We start from the raw sequence: 19,435 nt of genomic DNA, 5'->3' as shown, positions 1-19,435 counted from the left end.
GATACTAAGTTTTTATAATTTGTTGGTTTGATTTATGTAACACATTAGATGAATTTCAAACTTGGATTTTTTTTTAAAGATTTACATATTTGTATTGCAAAGTCAGATATACAGAGAAGAGGAGAGACAGAGAGGAACCTCTTCCATCCGATGACTTACTCCTAAAGTGACCGCAACAGCCGGTGCTTAGCCGATCCGAAGCTAGGAGCCAGGAACTTCCTCCTGGTCTCCCACACGGTGCAGGGTCCCAAGGGTTTGGGCCGTCCTTGACTGCTTTCCCAGGCCACAAGCAGGGAGCTGGATGGGAAGCGGAGCTGCCGGGATTAGACCTGGCGTCCACGCGTTCAAGGCGAGAAACTTAAAGGCTACGCTATTGCGCCGGGCCCCAAAGTTGGATTTTCAAATCTTTGTTGAAGTAAATCAGAATGTACTGAAATTCAATCATAATTTTTTTTTTAGGAATTCATGTAGAATTTCATCCTCTGAATATTAATGTTCTTCGTGATGTTCTTCATCTAACACATGCAATGCTTTGGATTTCGAATAAGACTGCTTTTCTTTCTTTCTTTTTTTTTTTTTTTTGTTTTTGTTTTGCTACATACACTATTCTGGTTGACAGTTTTTTTTGGGTTTTTTTTGTTGTTGTTTTTTAAGGACCTGCACTATTTGTCTTCGTTCTCTCCTTGCCCATAAGGTTCTATAAGGTAACAGTAGTAACCTAATTTGGGATACCCTGAAGAAAATCTGGTGTATTCTTTCATGGATATTTCGAAGCTTTTCATATGTTTTACAGTCCAAAGTTTGACTGTGATATGTCAAAGTGAAGTTTGTTTCTGACCATGCTTACTGGTTCTATGTGCTTCATGGTACTTTCGTGTCCCATTTATCCACATCAGGAAGTTTTCTGTTATTTGGGGCCTCCTAATCCGTTTTACTTTTCCATACCTGCAGGAATCCTACGATATGTATGTCTGGTCACTTGATCATGTCTCACAAATCTGGAGCATTAGAGTTTTCCCTTTTTTTTCATTTTTCTTTCAGGCATCAGCTTGTACTTCCAAGCATTTGTCTTTTACCTCTAATATTTATTCTTATGTCTCACAAGCCTGCTGAAGCTGCCCACTGCATTTTCCCTTCGGCATATTGATTATTCATTTTCATTTTTTCTGTGACACATTATTCAGCACCATGTATTCATTCTTCATGTGATTGTATGTTGTCCAGAGTTGCTTATGTTGTATCAGGAAAGATAACTCATAGTGACTTCATTGTTGGTTTTTAATTTGCTGAGTTTTGCTTTATGATCTCTCATATGGTCTATCCTAATGAAAATTTCATGTACTGAAGAAAGGAATGTATGTCTGCAACTGTGGCACGAAATGCTTTGCAGAATCAGCTCTATTTGGTCTTTAGTATCGATGAACTCTTTTTCTTTCTTGATTTTATGTCTACTTGAACTTTCCATTTACAAAACTAGGGTGTTGACGTCCCCCAGTTTCACTGCATTGAAATTTCACGTCTTCATTTGGATCCACTAACATACATATTTTTTTAAGAACCAGGCACCTGGCTTTGGTGCATCATATAATCACATATTCCTCTGTTAATCCTTATGTAATGCCTTCTCTGTCTCTTAGCAGTTTTTGTGTTAGAAGTCTATTTTGTCTGATATTAGAATGGGCAATTATGGTCTTTTTTACTTTCTATTAACATTGAATATCTTTTTGTATCCTTCAACTTCCAGTATGTGTCTTGCTTCATGTTGAGGTGTTTCCATTTGGGAGCAAATACATAAGTTTTTTTTCTTTCAGTTCTTGCATATAGCCTGTATCTCTTAATTGGATAATTTAAGCTATTTACATTCAAGGATATTATTGGTTTGAAATTACTTGGTCCCGCCTTTTTGCATAAATATGCTTGTTTGCATTTCCTTTGCTCCTCTACAAGGAAAATTTTTGTCATATTCTTTTATTATTGTGAAATCATTCTCTGTTTCTGTGTGTAAACTCTAGGAGATTGTTGGAACCCATAATTGAGTTTGATAAGTTTCAGGATGAACACACAAAATGGGTATTCATTACATTCACAAACAATTCTATGGCTGAGAAAGAACTTGTAAGATCAGTTCCATTTACAATAGTTAAAAAATTAAACACAGTAAATAAATTTATCCAAGGATTTAAGGGGTCACTATTAGGATTGTTAGAAAATATTGAAAAGATAAATAGAAGACACCAAAAAAGTAAAATCATTTATACTCATGTGCTGGTTGACTTAATATCAAAAATGTCTATGTTACAGAAAATAGTCTACTGATGCTGTGCAGTCCTATTCCAAGTACCTAGGACATGCTTCTCAGATTTAGATAAAAGTATGCTTAAATTCATATGGAAATACAAGAAATTCCAAGTAGCTAATGCGATCTTAAATAATAAAAAAAACAAAATTTGAAGCACCTTAATGCCAGACTTCAAGACGTACTACTGGGTAATTATAAACAAAACTGGTACTGGGAAAAAGAATAGATAAGAAATCAATGAAATGGAATTTGAAAAGCATGAATAATAATAAATAGGATCTAAATATACAGGCATGTCAATGTACTTTACATTTTACAAAGATCTGTGAAATAAAGTCATATATAGTCAACATTTTTTGGGGTTTGTACTTTAATATTTCCAATGGGAACACATGTTTACTTATCTAATAACACAAATGATTTTTCTATAAGCTTTCTTATTTCAATAGATCCTGCTTATGTGCGTTATCTACATTTGTTGTGACTACAGATTCCATTTGGTAAATAATACATTTTAGCATAACAGATAAATCCTCACATGAGTTTTCAGGAATTGGGCCAGACTAACAAGTAAATATCTATCTTACATCTATTGAATAGAATTATACCAGTACCTTACAAAAAGAGAGAGAGGTAAAGGATTGTATGATGAACTTAAATCACAGTGATTTTTCATGGGCTGTAGATGCAGGAGAAACTCATTTCCAGTACTATTTCTAAATTCCACCCCATTTATGGCATTTTTACTCTCTTGGTTGGTGATAATGACTTTTCCTCATGCGTAGATTACAGAAAATCTGCTGAAGTAAAATAGCTGCTTGACTTGTTTTGATATACCCATGTAGTCGTGCTTTTCTGGTATGATCAAGAACATTCAGTTAACAGCTCTTGTTACAGGCGATGTTGGCATCTGAGAATCTTTTGCAGTCCAGACAAAGGGGAAAAGATGTAAGACCTATCTTCCTTGAGTTTAGCATGATGTCTTTAGGTGGTCTATAGCCACTTGGTGAGTAAGGCACAATTATGCTTCAGGGTGGTGTTGCCATGTGTTGGAGGATGCTCCTGCGTCCTGCTGTATCTGGTTACTATGAGCTGGGAAGGTGAAATGCCAGCATGAACAGCACCCTGTGAAATGTGTCCTACGGCACCTAGGTAAGAAGCTCCCTCAGGTTTCCAAAGCACCATGTTTCCTGATTGTCACATGGTGTTTTAATCTCCTCTTCTGAGTGAGGGAGGATCCGAAGGCTCTTTTGTACTGAATAGCGATAGAGTAGAATTGCTCAGACTCTGTTAACATATATTAAAGAAAATCTGTTTAGCAGAGTCTATTTATTTAATCATTAAGGGATTTGTGAATCAGCCAGAACTGAAAATGAGGCAACATTCAGAGAATTTCAATCACCAGGTTGAATATAAAGGCAAAATGAAGTCAGATTTTTTTTTGTATGGTTAGGGTTCTGTGGGTGTCTTCCAGTAAAAAGCACATATTCAGATGGTGATAAATAATCTTAGGTTTTGTTTAGTTATTTTTATTAGACTGTAGTTCACTTGTGAATGAACACATGGTGCTATAAATGTCTGGAGACAGCCTTTATGAATTACTGAGTTCTTAGTGCAGGCTTAATTTGGTGGTTATTAAATAAATTGAAAGTATTTAATTGTAAAAATCAAAAGCAGTGTGGAGTAAGAATGACTCAATGAGTGAAGCTGGCAGTGGAGAATCAGGAGGATGTGGCCCAATACTGGAGACTGAGTATGATGTCTTCGGAATAAGTTATCTTGACATTGGGTCCCTGTGCTGTAAAGTTCAACTCCCTGCCCTCAGAAATGTACTTAAGCTGCGGTAGAGGAAAGTGGAGGAAATGCAGCCTGCATTCTGCTCCCAGTGCAGAGTCCTTGGCTCAGGGATGTGTCTCCTGCAGAAAATCTCTTTCATGAATATGATTGGGGGTGGGGACAGTTACCTGACTTACCCGTGCTGTGTCCTTTCAGTGAGATGTTGACAGGACAGGAGACCCAGTGGGAATGTTCCCAGGAGTCTCCGAGAGCAATGGGGTTAATTTGAGAAATCAGCTGTGCTTTGTACTTGTCCTGAAATCAAACTTGCTCTTTCACTTTTTTTCTGTTAACAGGGACTGAGAGCAGACAACCCGCCCAGGCAGGCCTGCCTTGGAGGAATGAGTCCAAACGGGAGAAGAGCAGAACCAGCTGCTCTCTGCTGCTTCTCAGAAATCCAGGAAGTTCATGTTTTTCCTGGGGTGACTGTTACTCTAAGGATGCCAAGGACAGGTCTGATGCTTCTGTTCCTGGAAGGAGGTGAGCTGGTGCCAACCATTCCCTATAACCACATCTTAGGAATTCATAACAGAGGCTTAGTATTGAGTTTATTTCTCTGTATCTAGAACAAGTTCTCTGAGAACAGATGGTTTCTAAGATAAAGCTAGATTATTAGTAGGAAAATAATAGTAAAATTCTCTGCTTATGATATCCATCTTCTACATTATACCATCTAGACAAAAATGATCAACTTTATTAATTATATAATTGCATAAGTGAACATATTTGTAAAACTATACATCTTTTCTATATGCTTAAGCTTGAAATTCACAAATTTCCACTCATTGTAACATATACACAATTTATTTCAGATTATATATTTCAGTTAAATGTCATTTCATTATTTTTACCAAACCTGAGCTAATTCAGTATATTTTCCAAAATATTTGTTTTGTTCTCCAATGTTTGGAAATATTTTAAGATAGTTTAGAAAATTTCACAACATTTTATCTTATGGCAATGTAAAACAGGCAATATTCTAATAGGAAACAATAGTGGGTTTTTAACAGGTATCAATGAAAACAAGTTTTTATTATAGTGATTGATGCCATGTTTTTCTGCCTACAAAAATGTATCCAGAAATACTGTTTGCAATTATATATTGCATATTTTCAAAATTATTAGCCTATGATCATTACATGAAAGCATGCTACATAAGTTCAACTACTTTTTAAAGAGATTTATTAATTTTTATTGGAAAGGCAGATATACAGAGAGAAGGAGATACAAAGGAACAGATCATCTGTCTGATGGTTCATTCCCAAATGGCCAGAATGGCTTGAACTCAGCTGATCTGATGCCACATGCCTGGAGCTTCATTTGGGTCTGCCACATGGGTGCAGGGTCCCAAGGCTTTGGGCTGGCCTCCACTTCTTTCTCAGGCCACAGTATGGAGCTGGTTGGAAAGTAGAGCATCAGGGACACCAACCGGCAACCATAGGGGATTCCAGCAGTTGCAGGGCAAGGGTTTAGACACTACGCCATCGAGCCAGCTCCCAAATTCTTTCTTAAAATGAATTTAGTTTTAGTGTTTAGGCTTATAAGATTAACTTTTAATATTGATGAGTATATTGAAATCCTTGCAGAAGTAGGAGGGAAATACTTTGCAATACCAAAAGGGAATAATATGCAGGATAGAAAAGTTATCACCATCACTAGTATTCCTGATTCCCTTCACAACTTTCAAATAACATTTGCTTTTAGAATGATTTACGGCAGCAGGTACAGTGCACCGGCAGGCAGCCCGGGATCAGGTAGGTAGGCGGCGCAATAGGTGGTCCCTGCGGCTGCCTCATTCCCTCCTGAGTCATTGTTGGCCACCATACCTAAGCACCAGACATGGGAAGAGGCCAGCCACACCACCGAGAAGCTCTACCTCGCTGACCCCATGAAGGCACGTGCGGTTTTCAAATAGAGACGTTCTGGCGGAAGTTTGTGTATTAAAGTAACAGATGATTTAGCTTGTTTGGTGTATAGAACAGATCAAGCTCAAGATGTAAAGGAGGTTGAGAAATTCTGCAGTCAGCTAATGCTACTTATGGTAGCTAAGGAATCCCACAGTGTTGCCGTGGAAACAAACTAAATAGTTTGAATGGAAGACTGTCAGGTCTTGGGAAGTAAACATCTTTGGGATTTGATTAAGTGTTGGTGCTAAACACACTATATGTGACAATCAAATGTGAGCTATTCAAAGGAGAGAGAGCATTGTTTGTACTGCTTTTTGTTTTTGTTTTTTAATGTTTAGAGAGTGAGGAAACTAAAAATACTTTCAATTAGAAAGCCTTTATTTTTGGAAATTGAACAAGAAATGCATCTTTCTTAGAGTCTTTTTGCAGGTTATTTGATGTTGGGCAAAATATATAATTATTTCTTTGTTGAAATTGCATCAATTTTTTTGAAATATCAAGAAAAGCAAGTTTTTCCTTAAACTTAGTTTTTCTACCTTTAAAAGAAAAGTGTAATCTTTTGCTAGAACATTATACTTCTTTTGGTGCATACTGTTTGTGAAGTTGATGACTGTTTGGTATAAAAAATGGTAACTGGAATTAACTATGCACAATAGCATGATTACATAGTGTAGTTTCAGTTACATCTAAAAGTAATTATGAGTAACAAGTATACTTTTCCTTAATCTTTTGGAATGAAACTGTCTTGTTGACCGTGAGGGATTTGTCTTTAACAGTTTAGTAAGTAGTGACTGAATCCCGTTTTCCAGTGAGCAAAAGCAGTGGTAATTGTTTGCGTCAAAACAATGAGGATCGCTATAACGGACTGACACTGCCATGTTACAGAAATATTCACTAAGTATCTCCCAATTATAGTTTGTCAGAAGGGCTAAGGATTATCTGAACTCTTAAATCTTTGTGTAACTCTCTGACTCCTCTACTCATTTTCTTGCTTCGCTTAACCAAGTTGTGAAGCTTGACACAACTCTTAGGTTTTCTGATAAGCCAGAAATATGACATTTGACAGTTACCTTACATTTGTAACCTGGTATTTCCACATAAATGTAACGCTTTTATGCTGATCCCTCGAGAACATTCAGAAGGTACTACATTAAAATATCTTTTTGTAGAAATAATGTTGATCAGCATTTTAGTGTACAAAGTAGTACTGGCTACTATGAACTTCGGCTTGTTTCAGGGGTTTGTAAATGAAATATTTCTGAAGTGTAAAAAAATGATTTATGTATAAATGCCCCTTCAGTTTTAATTTAGTAGCTAAATTTATCCTTTAATGTTGTGTGTGTAAGAATAGTATTTAATATGAAGAATATTTCAAATGGAAGAAATGGGAAAAGCAAACATGATATTGTTGAATATAAAGGGCAAAATAACAGATGTGATCCATATTTGACCACACGAGGTTAGGAGGTGAGAGCGCAGACAATCCTATCAAATGGGAATTTAGAAAAATGTGAACAATGTGTCCTCCGCTCCTTGCTCTCTGATAAGACCCACTGCATTCAGAGTACCCGAGTTACACCATCCTTAAGCCACTAAAGCAAAGTATTAAAATTAGAAGTTTAAAACCTAATGTTCTGTAACATTTGAAATTAGCAATAAAGACTTCACCATTTGATAGGACTTCTAGAACTATCACCTCCTTATTGGAGAGTGATATTTGGTGAGTGATATTCGTTGTTTTGCATTAAATTCCATATCCAAAGTGGCACTTTACAGTAATTCAATGCTATTTTATGTTTTACCTACTTATTGTTCTGGAATTTGTCCATTTTATTAAAAAATTTGTCTTAGGAGCAAATCATGGTTGGTTTTGCCAGCTGATGTTACTCTATCAATAAACACTATTAACACATATATTTCGTCATCTGAAATTCTTGTAATATTTTGGTATTATAATGATGTCAACTGTCTTAAAATGCTAAAAAAAATAACTGTGGTAATTTTTATGATGGAGACAAAACTGATGATTACCATAATAATCAAGTGGAGTATATTTTACCATATATTTGTGTACTTTTAAATCTATAATGAATGCCAACTTTACTGTAACTTGCTTCTAAAATAAAACCATATTTACCAATCGCAACAGTAGTTTGATAATTAAATTTCTGACTAATATTGAAATGAAGTCACAAATTGTCAGTGAAACTCAAAATTGGATTTTGAAATGAGAAAAATTTTTAAGTACCAGTATCTGAAATAGTCACAAAGGGAGAAAACCAAGTTCAATAAAATTGTAGGTAAAAAGTGTATGAAAAAAGAACAGAAATAAAAAAGAAGCATAACGAATTATTAAAAACAGCAAATATCAACAAGTTTGAAAACTTTAAGGATGTGGATTCTGGTTGCATACAATCTATTATAATTGATTGGAGAAGGCGTCAGTGAGCAGTGTATGCACTGAGTGGTGAGTGAACTTTCTCCCAGCTGAGTGCATTGCACTGATCCCACAGGGAAAATGCTACCAGTATGACATCCTACAGGTCCTACTGAAAATAGATCCAACTGGCCCTCAGAACTAACAGTCAAAAGATTTCGGCAATATCAGCACTACCAACAAGCTAATTATTTAGGACAGCTGGTGTCTCCCTGATCCTGGGAAATGCTCAAACTGGAAAAGGGAGCAAGGTTATGTAGACAGCAATGCAGCCACAGCACACAGTCACAGGAGATGGAGAGTGTTGAGCCAGGAGCTGGGTTTCATAGGCTGTGGTATAAGTCTAACACAGGAGTGCATGCCTCAACCTCATTGGAGGGAGTGGCACAAGTGACTGCAAGCAAGGAACTGGTTACCAAGCGCAATCAGTAAAATTGAACTGTAAACTTGTGGATGACACAGCTTAGAAACCTGCCCTAAGGAGAAGAATCTGCTAACCACAAGTGCAATGAACAAGAGCAAAAGAAGAGACAGAGGCACAATGAGTATTGTTGACAGCTGCTCCCTAACCCCCATCCTGCAAGGGAGCAAAGGCTTTGCCAACCTCAGAATTAACTGAGGAATACACGGAGGAAATAGGGGATAAAGAACTTAAAAGCTTGTTATAAATTAGCAATGAGAAGCACATACAGGAATTTAAGGAAAATAGTACACATAAAATAGCATCACTCAAACAAAATCAAGCAGAATTATAAAAAAATGAAAGACACAATGGAGCAAATAAAAAAATCATGGAAAACATCAGCAATAGAATAATGAGGCAGAAGGAAGAATCTCAGAAATGCGACAGTGTGGAAACAAACAAAAAGCTGGAAACAGAGTAGGGTCAAGCTAAAACAAAAACAAAACAAAATAAAACAAAACAAAACAAAAAAACCAAAACAGATTCAAGAATTAGGAAAAACTGTTAAAAGGCAAAATAGAAGAGTCACGGGAGTTCCAGAAGGTACAGAAAAAGAAGCTAGATTTAAAGATATTCAATGAAACAATAAGGAAAAACTTCCCTAATACGGAGAAAGAAGTGGGACACAACATAAGCAGGGGCACAGAACTCCTACTAAGATTGAAAGCAATCTTCACCGTGACACATCAAGCTCTATTCAATCAAACATAAGAAAACTATTCTTAAATGTGTACATGAAAAAATCAATTGACCTGCACAGGAACCCCAATCAGACTCACACGTGACATCTCAGAAGAATCTGCAGGCCAAAAGAGAACAGAGCAACACATTCCAAATTCTAAAAGGAGAAAATTGTGAGCCCAGAATAATGTACCAGGCAAAGCTTTCTTTTGTCAATTAAAAATGAAATAAAAATTTTCCACAGTAAAAAAAGTGAAAAGAATACTCCTCTTTCAGACCTGTCATACAAATGATACTTAAAGATGTTCTCTTGTCAGAGAAAAGGAATAGCACCTACCTAATCCAAAGGCTAATGTGAAGAAGATCCCAGTAAAATGACAACAGAAGACTAAAACAATGAATAACCCATTGTTAAAATGACAGGATCAAATTAACGCCTATCCATACTACCCTGAATGTACATGGTTTAAACACATCAATCAAATGTCATAGATTGTTGGGCTGGATCAAAAGCAAAGCCCATTTATCTATTGTCTGCAGGAGACACATCTCACAAAGATCAGCAGAAACTATTTCTCATGGATTTTTATGCCATTGGTTTTGTTTTCATATTTTTCAAAACATTTTCTTTCTCATGTTAAATTTCTCACTGTCTCCTAGATCATCATACTCTTGAAGAAGTTCCTTGATTTTCATTGATTCAGTGATGCGTTAGTCATTCAGTAGCATGTTACTTAACTTCATGGTGCTGTAAATGTCTATTTTTCTTCCTGTTATTGATTTTGTTTTGTGGACTTTGATTCAAGAGGATGTGTAGTAACTGTGTAACGGAGTCTCTCATATCCAGATATGAGGATACAATGCAGTGTTCATCTCTACTTCCAGATTAAGGATGGATTTCCAATGAAACTGTTAAATATATCTTGACAATAGGATGCAGGATTCTCTGCAATTGTCCATACTCACAATGTTAGGATACACTTAAAAAGCAGAATGATGGACTTAGGACCGTTCATGAAGAACTGTGATATTGTAATAATACAGGGTTAGGTTTTTGTAATAATAAAGTGTAGAGGGTTGGGGAAGGGGAAAGGAAATCCCAGGGCCTATGGAATTATATCATACAATAACAAAAAAAAATGTGGAAAAAAGATTTTATTTTGGTGCAAAAAAGTATGGAAGTTGTGGATCAATATCACCAATAAACACAGATGAAGTATTTTTCACCAAAATATTAGTTAATAGAATTCACAAAAACATAACAGAAAGATAATTCACCAAGATCAAGGGGGATTCGTTCTTTGTATGGCTCAACACATGCAGTTATGTTAACAAGCAAGAATAAAAACATTGTGAAAATTTTAAATTGATACAGAGAAAACAGTTGATAAAACACACAATGATTTTATGACAAAATCCTTAAGCAGGAACTGTGATAGTGGTACTGCAGCCATATGGTTGCCACTTCATGTCTTGGCTGCTCCATTTCAAATTCAGCTCTTTGTTTTGGTCTGGTGAGGCAGCAGAGGATATCCCTAAGTCCTTGAGCCCTTCTACCCATGTGATATACTGGAAAGAAGATCCTTTATTCCAGCTTCAGACCATTCCAGCTCTGGCCATGGTCACCATTTTGGGAGTGAGCCAGCAATTGCAAGATATCTCTCATCTCTCTCTCTTTCCTCTCTGTAAACTCTGCTTTTTAAATAAAAATGAATAAATATTTTAAAAATTACACTGAAATGTATATGGGAATAAAAGAGACCCTAAGTAGCTAAAACAAAACAAAACAAAACAAAACAAAACAAAGCAAAACCACACAAGATCCTGAAACAATAAAAACAGGTGAAAGCAGAGTAGCACATTTTAAGTTGCACTACAGCCAGTTGTAATCAGCACAAACCACAAGAAATACATTTCATAGAAGATTGCAATATCATAAAGTGAGTATGTTTCAAATTTATTAAAGCCCAGTCCAGTTAAGATAGAAATGGATTTTTTTTTGCAATAAAGTCTAATTGAGATTTGAGCTCTACCTTTACAGCAAGATTCTTCAAAGAGATTTTGATCAATGTGTGAACATATGTCATGATGAGAGTCCCAGACACTAGCGAGTAGTACCAGTGATGGCTGTTAAGGCTTTTCAGATTTGACTGAGAGAAAACAGTGATGGCCCTGGCAGAACACGGGAATCCTAGTCCTCAGAGAAGTGACTGATGGGGCATATCCTTTCCATGGCCTTAGCTCTTAAAACATCTGTTTTACTCTCAGTTGGATTGTAGATTTGAAGTCGAGTAGCAGAGTTTAATAACTCACTTACAGGACCTGATATGGTCTAATGTAATATTGTGAGAGGAATAGACTAAAATAGTTATCAATATGAAATATGTTTCCTATGTAAGTGGCTGGAGTTATATCATAGCAAAATAACAGTATATCTCTCCTAGAGACACACAATATGCATTAATGGAAGACACAGAAGATGGTGAGGTAATTTCTTAAAAAGTCTTTCATCATGTTAGGTACATAGACTCAATTTAACAGATATTAAGATAAACACATTTCAATGCAAATAAATACTCTTACAAGCTAATGTGCCTGAAAGCCCAGTGTATTCCCCTTACAGTACTGAAGCAGCCTGTTGTTTACTGAAGTCAGAACTATCAGGTAATCTCCCTGTTGTTGTCACCGTGTGTCTTAATGATGCTCTCACTGGACTTGTGGTGATGGAAGGAGCACAAGCTTTCCATGGTGACTGATAAGAGATGAGAGATTATGCACCACTTTATTAACTGTATTTCAAGAAGTCTTGTTTCTTTTGAAAAAGTGCTAATATCAATATCTATCATTTTCCAATTCAGTGTCAAGCAATAGAACTTGCTACAACCCTTGACATGCTTGGTTTGCTTGTTTTCCACTGTTTGTCACTGGTCAACCATAGCCACTGAATACTTGTACTGTGGATGTGACTGAAGAACCGATTCCTGAGCGTTGTTGTCTATTAAATAATTAATTTTAAATTCCATTTATCACATATTATGGTCTCTAACAGAAATGAAACCTTGGATTTAAAATTTTGTAGTTGGTGCAGTGTGCACACTTTCCATTTGCATAATCTGAAGAAACTGACTAATGCTTCATTGGGTTAAAAAAAGAAGTGAGTGTTATATACATTTGGTAACCTTGAACTGCTTGTAAATCATATTTTAGTTGGTTGCTTCATGAATGTTTAACAAATGAATTTTAAATAATATACTTGCTGATGTCACAATCTCATTATTTAATGTCTGAGTTATATAAAATCAAATCAGTGAAAAATGTCCCCCAAAATAGGGAGCCACTTCATGCATAATGAGACCATTATATCTCACAATTTATTTAAAATATTACTTTCTTGGCAAGATAGTCAAGCCATCTATATTAGCACAGATTGTGTATTGCACATGAATGTCATTTTTCATTGTCTAATGATTCCAACAGAGGATTCACAAACATTTTTCATATTTAGCAACTTTGTTATGTCCTAAAGGAATGATCATTCATAGAGAGAGTGAGATTGAGCAGATAAGAATCCTATTGCTCATTTCTAAAGTTTTATAGACATTCAGAAGATTCAGTATACATATTTGATTTATCTATGCAGAGTTGATTTAAAAAAATAGCATTAGTCTAATCCTCAAGACTCAATGAAACTGGGAAGAAGTATGGGCCATAGGCTAAAGAGAATGATTTGAGGCCTTAGAGACAGTGAAGTGAAAATCAGTGGGCAATTATATACATTGCAATACTCAGCCATCTCATCCATTCTGCACACTAGCAACAACTAACAGCCTTCTGTATGTTCATTCCCTCCCAGGGCATGGAGTGGCCCACATTCTGTATCACATGTGCTGACACTAAGAAGCTGAAATGCATAACAGCCAACCCCAGAGCTGAGATCATATTTACAGGGAGAGATCCTCCCTGACACCTGGGATATGATGTATCATATGTGCCACATGGATGAGTCATGGAAAAGCACAAAACAAGATTAAAGGGGCAGAGGGCACAGATCATGGACAGAAACAAGTGAAATCAACTGCAGGAGACATGGATGGGAAATCTTAGACCACACACAGGGTGCAGTAAGGGCAGTGAGACTGGGGAGCAGCGAGGGTGGGTCTGGACCTGAGTCTCTGAACATGGGCTGTGTGCATTCCACAGAATGCAAGGCCATCTCATCAGTGGGCAAACGGCCATCCCAGCTGAAGGTCAAAGTCTGGAGGGTCACAATTCAGTACAAAATGACACAGAAGCATGCCGGTGAACAGAAAATAATGGTGTTTGTTTCTGGTTACAAGCCCTCTGATTCTAGTTAGAGTCATGGGTACTGGGAACTGGTAGAAACCTAATGAGAGACTCCCTGATGAGTTTCATACGTCACTGGCTGACATTAGTTATGTGCCATTGGAATGCACCACTGTTATCAACAATAGAATTCAAATGTGAGAGAAAAATTTAGTTGAGAGTTAACAAAGGCACAGACAAAAAATTTATCAAATTATGTTAACATGAGCAAGCCTAAAGGGATTAATTTCTACTGCGCAGAATAACCAGTGTAAACAGGGAAGCAACTGGAGAGAAGAAAATGGGGTGAGCCCAAGATTCTGGGGTTGTATGGCAACCTTTGCAGAATGACTGGAGCAAGGTCAGAAGTGAGATCTCAGGAGTTTGGGTAAATGTGTATGTTCATACACACACACACACACATATATATATACACACAGATCCATGCACACACAGAGATATACCATGCACAGACACAAACTTGGGCACCACATAATTTCCCAGGAGAGGGATTGGTACTCATACTTCCATGGACTCAGCCCAGTGAGGTACACACAGAACAGACTATTTCTATCCTATACATTGATGGCTTAGCATCTGAGTTGACTTGGTACTGAAAATTGAAAAGATGTGCTGATTTTGACCACATGAGGATGACAGGAGAAATAGGAAGACAGTACAATTCCAGTGCAGAAAATTCCATAGAAAGAGTTCATGGAGTTCAGGATAATCAAACTATATAGTGAACAGTGGGCAATACCTCTTGTGATTCTTGCAGTCTGTGGCTAGAGGGAATTCCACCTTCTCTGAGTGAGGTGAGAGGACACTGGCAATCAGTGTCACTGGTGATATTGCCTGAAGAAGCATCTCGTGGACTACACTGCCTCTCAGTCAAGCTTAAAGCACTTGTGGAAGTTGGATACTTAACCCTGTGAAGCTAGACCATTTGGTTTTAATTCCCCCCATCCACCTCAAAAGCATCCATTGACTAGTAGGGTGGAATTGCCATGTTAATGAAGCACATTGAGACTGCTGTCAGTACCCTTTGACTTTATTCTATCTTGAGTGTTGGTATGTCAGATCACACACTTACAACAATGAAGCATTCCCCTTGCGTTACTCTATCAAGGCGTCTCAACTCAAATTACTAAAGTGAGCTTCTACCAACTTCTATTGGGCAAGTAAGTGGCTCTGGGAATGTCACACTCTCTCATAGATGGTGGAGCACATGTGGCTGAGTGTGGGTCCCACGCATCCTGTGACTGTGGAAATACTGCATATTTCGACTGTGCGAATTCTGACACTGTATTGAGGCAGGAGGGCGGTTGCTTTATGGGAGATATCTGTGTCAAACTTCAGGAGCTCAGCATTCCGGAAGACATCTCACACATCTCTCTGCTTAGACTGAAAAACACACAGATCATTCATGTAGCTCACAGGGATGCATGGGTGGGGTTTTCTTTGGCAGAGAGGGATTGTATCTGATCATGAAGGCTGACATTCTGCTAGGAAGTAGATACTGTAGTGAAATCAGACTGATATACCAGAACTGAAATATTCAATATTTCAAAAATAATGCAAAGCTTTAACTCCATGACACAGAGCAAAGAGCAACAGGACTGTAAGACGAATCATCAGAAAGAGCTCGATTACACACATACAGAAAGAAAAATAACTGAAAATCCCAACAATTTTTTAGATTTATTCTAGTCTACCAAATGACCAAACATAAATGTCTTAGGAGTTGCTTAACCATGGAAAAAGTTGGATTGAGAGAATGACAAAAAAAAAAAAATGATGCTCGAGGGCCTGGCACAATGGCTTACTGGCTGAATTTCTTGCCTTGCATGTGCCAGGATATCATGTAGGCAATGGCTCATGTCCTGGCTGGTCCACTTCCCTTCCAGCTCCCATTCATGTGCCAGAATATCACATAGGGAGTGGTTCATGCCCTGGCTGGTCCACTTCCCTTCCAGCTCCCTGTTTGTAGTCTGGGAAAAGAGTTGATGATGGTGTAAAATCTTCGGACCTTGCACCCACGTGGGAAACCTGGAGGAGGCTCCTGGCTTCAGATCAGCTCAGGATTGGCTCAGCATCAGCTATTGTGGCCAATTAAAGATTGAATCAGTGAACAGAAGATCTTTCTCCCTGTCTCTCCTTCTCTCTGCAAATCTGACTTTCCAATAAAAATAAATCTTAAAAAAATAATGATAGAAAACATCTCTAATATGAAGAAATAGAAAGGCATTCATCAAGTACATGAAACGCAATGAACTTACACTCATAACTATAAGATTTTCAGCATGACAGTCAAACTTCAATTGAAAAATATAAACAAAAAATCCTAAGATATGCACAAGGAAAATGACAAATTATTTTCAAAGAATCTTTTGTTAGATTTTCAGCTGATTTCTCATCAGAAGTCCTATACCCTGGTAGGGAATGGAGAGCCACAATATAAGTACTAAACTACAAATGACTTTGAACTCAGAATACCGTACTCAACAAAGCTGTCATTTACCAATGAAAGTGACTTCCCAAAGCAAATTTAAAGAATGTCTCACTACTTGTCCAAACTTACAAATGGTTCATAAACATATGCCTTAAGAAACAGAGAGGTGGTCAGTATCATTAAGAGATGTGAAAGCAGCAACTTTTCTAGTAAAAGTATAAAGAAAATCCAAAACAAATCTTAGGGATATTTGTGGAAAACATGAAATGACCAAGCCATTATTTATCCATAATCATCTTGAATGAAAACAAACCAAATTCTCTAGTTAAAAGAGACACAGAAGATGACTGGAACAAAAAGCAAGACCCATCGATTTGCTGCCTCCAGGAAAATCCTGTCACTTAAAAAGATGCACATAGACTGTGAAAAGATCAGAAAATACACGCTATCAGAAATAAAAAATAAGCAGGAGATACAATTCTAATATCCAGTAAAATGGATTTTAGCACAAAAATTGTTCGATAGACAAAGAGGTGCATCATGAAGTGATAAAGGATCAATCAATTCAACAGAAAGATATAACTATAGTAAATGTGTATGTCTCCATTGTTAGATACCAAGGTATTTAAAATAAACATTAATGTTTATAAGAGAAATATAGTCTCCAATATAGCAAATATGGGAGACCACGCCATCACAGTTCATCAATGGGCAGATCAAATTGACCAAGAATTACCTACTAAACAGCAGAGCCAACATACATTACTAGCCAATATTATCTAATTGATATCTGCATGCCATTACATCATATAGGTGGTTAGTTAAGGAAGACAGCATTCAAAATCCTCAGAGAACTTAAATAGATCTACCAAATTAACCTAGTCATTCCACTTTAGGGCATTAACTCAAAGGAAATGAATGTAGCATATGAAGAAGCAGTTATCTGTACTCCCATGCAATAGCAGCTCAACACACAATAGCTAGGATTTGGATTTGCCAAGATGTCCATCAGCTGCTGAATGGATCAAGAAATTGTGATATGTATGCTTTGTGGAATATTACCCACCCATAAAAAGGGAGCTAATGTCCTTTATAACAAAGTAGAGGTAATTGGAGAATTATGCTTAGTGAATTGAGCCATTCACCAAGACTGATGTGTTTTCTGAGTGAAGTTGACATTTTGAGACTTGATTATCACAGCTCTTGTTTATAGTCTTGAGCATCAATGTTTTCTCTGCTTTGTACTTTTTAAATTCTTCATGTTTTTGGGGGGGTGGCAGTTACAAATCAGTTCAAAAATATATATATAAAATGTTACATAAGTCATTCAAGAGTTGTTCCCATGAAGAAGAACAAAAATAGCTGATATTGAAGCAGAAACTTTAAAAGTTACAACAATCAGAGCTTATATAGGGAGATACAGAGGGGGTGTCTTGTAGCTTTGGGGCCTGGAATAAAGGACCACTGGAATTAGAAAAGTGTGTTTAGAAGACAGCCTTTTACTTCTCGCTAGGGTATTGAAGATTTCTCTGCACACCCCTCCTAAAACTGTTCTGCACCTAAATTGTTGACACATGTCTTGTTCGAGTTATTAGCCAGCCAGTTTAGACTACCTGAAAAACAGCCATGTTCAGCAAAATCATGCTTCAACGCTATAAACTGCCAAATACTAAAATGAAAATAGGCACAAGACAGGTGAATAGTAATCTATAGCCATATTAAGGTGTATAGAACCTGGCTGTATATAAACTAAAATTGAAATGTCAATGAAAAAGTTACAGGATGTGGTTAAGAACTTGCATTTTTTTTAACATATTGGTTACTCAATATCATGGCAATTGATTCAATAATATTATAAATTGTTGCTGATGTTATGTTGGGGCTTTTAATTGATCGGGATGATACTCTGCCGGCTCTACTGTCAGACCAGAGATGGTCTCCCCAAGAAACTGTTGAACTTATTTGGACAATAAGATGCTAGACTTTATCCTTGGTATATGCATGCAATGAAAGAATCTCAACTGAATTTGAACTGTGGTAATGCAACAAGGTGGAGGAATCCACCATGGGGGGAGGGTTTGGGGAGGGGGGGGATCCCAATGCCAATGAAACTGTGTCACATAATGCAATGTAATTAATAAAAAAAGGAAGAAGAAGACAACCTTTTAGGCCTGGCATGGTAACCTAGTGGCTAAAGTCCTTGCCTTGCCTGAACTGAGATCCCATATGGGCACTGGATTGCATCACAGCTGGTCCACTGCAAGTTCACCTTGCAGGTTTCTGGGGAGGAGATGCAACTGAGAAGAAACGGGGGGACAGTGCTCTCTTGCTCAATTGACAAAGCTTATCTCCAGGGCTCCAACTTGTATACATTCAGCAAAGCAACAGTTATTATACAGTTCAGCTCAGACATTGGTTACAGTTATATTGGGTTTGATACATAACTCATGTCAGGGAATTCTAGAAGAGCTAAAGGGTACCAGGAACAAAGCACCATTGGTGAGAGATATTGGTAAGGAGCAGTACACTAACTTAGAGCTAACAAGAACACATATGTTTGCCATATATCAGGGAAGCACAAAAGCACCTCCAAGCACTTACTGAGGGCAAGAGTGTACTCTGGGTGAGAGGCCCTCCACATCCTCTTTCCTGGAGCTTCTTCTCAGCAGAATCCCACAGGCCTTCGCCATCCCAGTTATCCTATTGGATGTATTCTGACACTCCACTTCTCTTCCAGCTCCCTGATTATGGCCTGGGAAAGGAGTAGCAGACTGCTCAAAGCCTTAGGACTCTGCACCCACATGGGAGACTTGGAAGAAGCTCCTGGCTCCTGGCTTCAGATCAGTTGCAGGTACCTGGGGAGTGAACAAGTAGCCAGACAATCTTTCTGTCTCTCCTTTTCTCTGCAAATCTGACTTTCCAATAAGAATAAATAAATCTTTAAAAAAAGACAACCTTTTAGCTCATGAAACATCCAGACTAACATACACAAAATAGTTGTTTCATCCAAGAGAATCTGCCACAGGAATTTGATATT

At 37.3% G+C, this 19,435-nt stretch overlaps 1 pseudogene; it reads left to right on the top strand.

Moving 5' to 3' along the window:
* The window catches only part of LOC121151013, a 54,067-nt pseudogene extending 47,849 nt beyond the window's left edge, over nucleotides 1-6,218 (top strand).
* The last annotated feature ends 13,217 nt before the right edge of the window (nucleotides 6,219-19,435 follow it).

Source organism: Ochotona curzoniae, unplaced genomic scaffold (assembly GCF_017591425.1).
Source record: "Ochotona curzoniae isolate NIBS_2020 unplaced genomic scaffold, NIBS_Ocur_1.0 contig_2228, whole genome shotgun sequence".
Classification (NCBI taxonomy): Eukaryota; Metazoa; Chordata; class Mammalia; order Lagomorpha; family Ochotonidae; genus Ochotona; species Ochotona curzoniae.
Note: the sequence above shows the minus strand (reverse complement) of the source record. Positions and strands in the feature narration are given on the sequence as shown.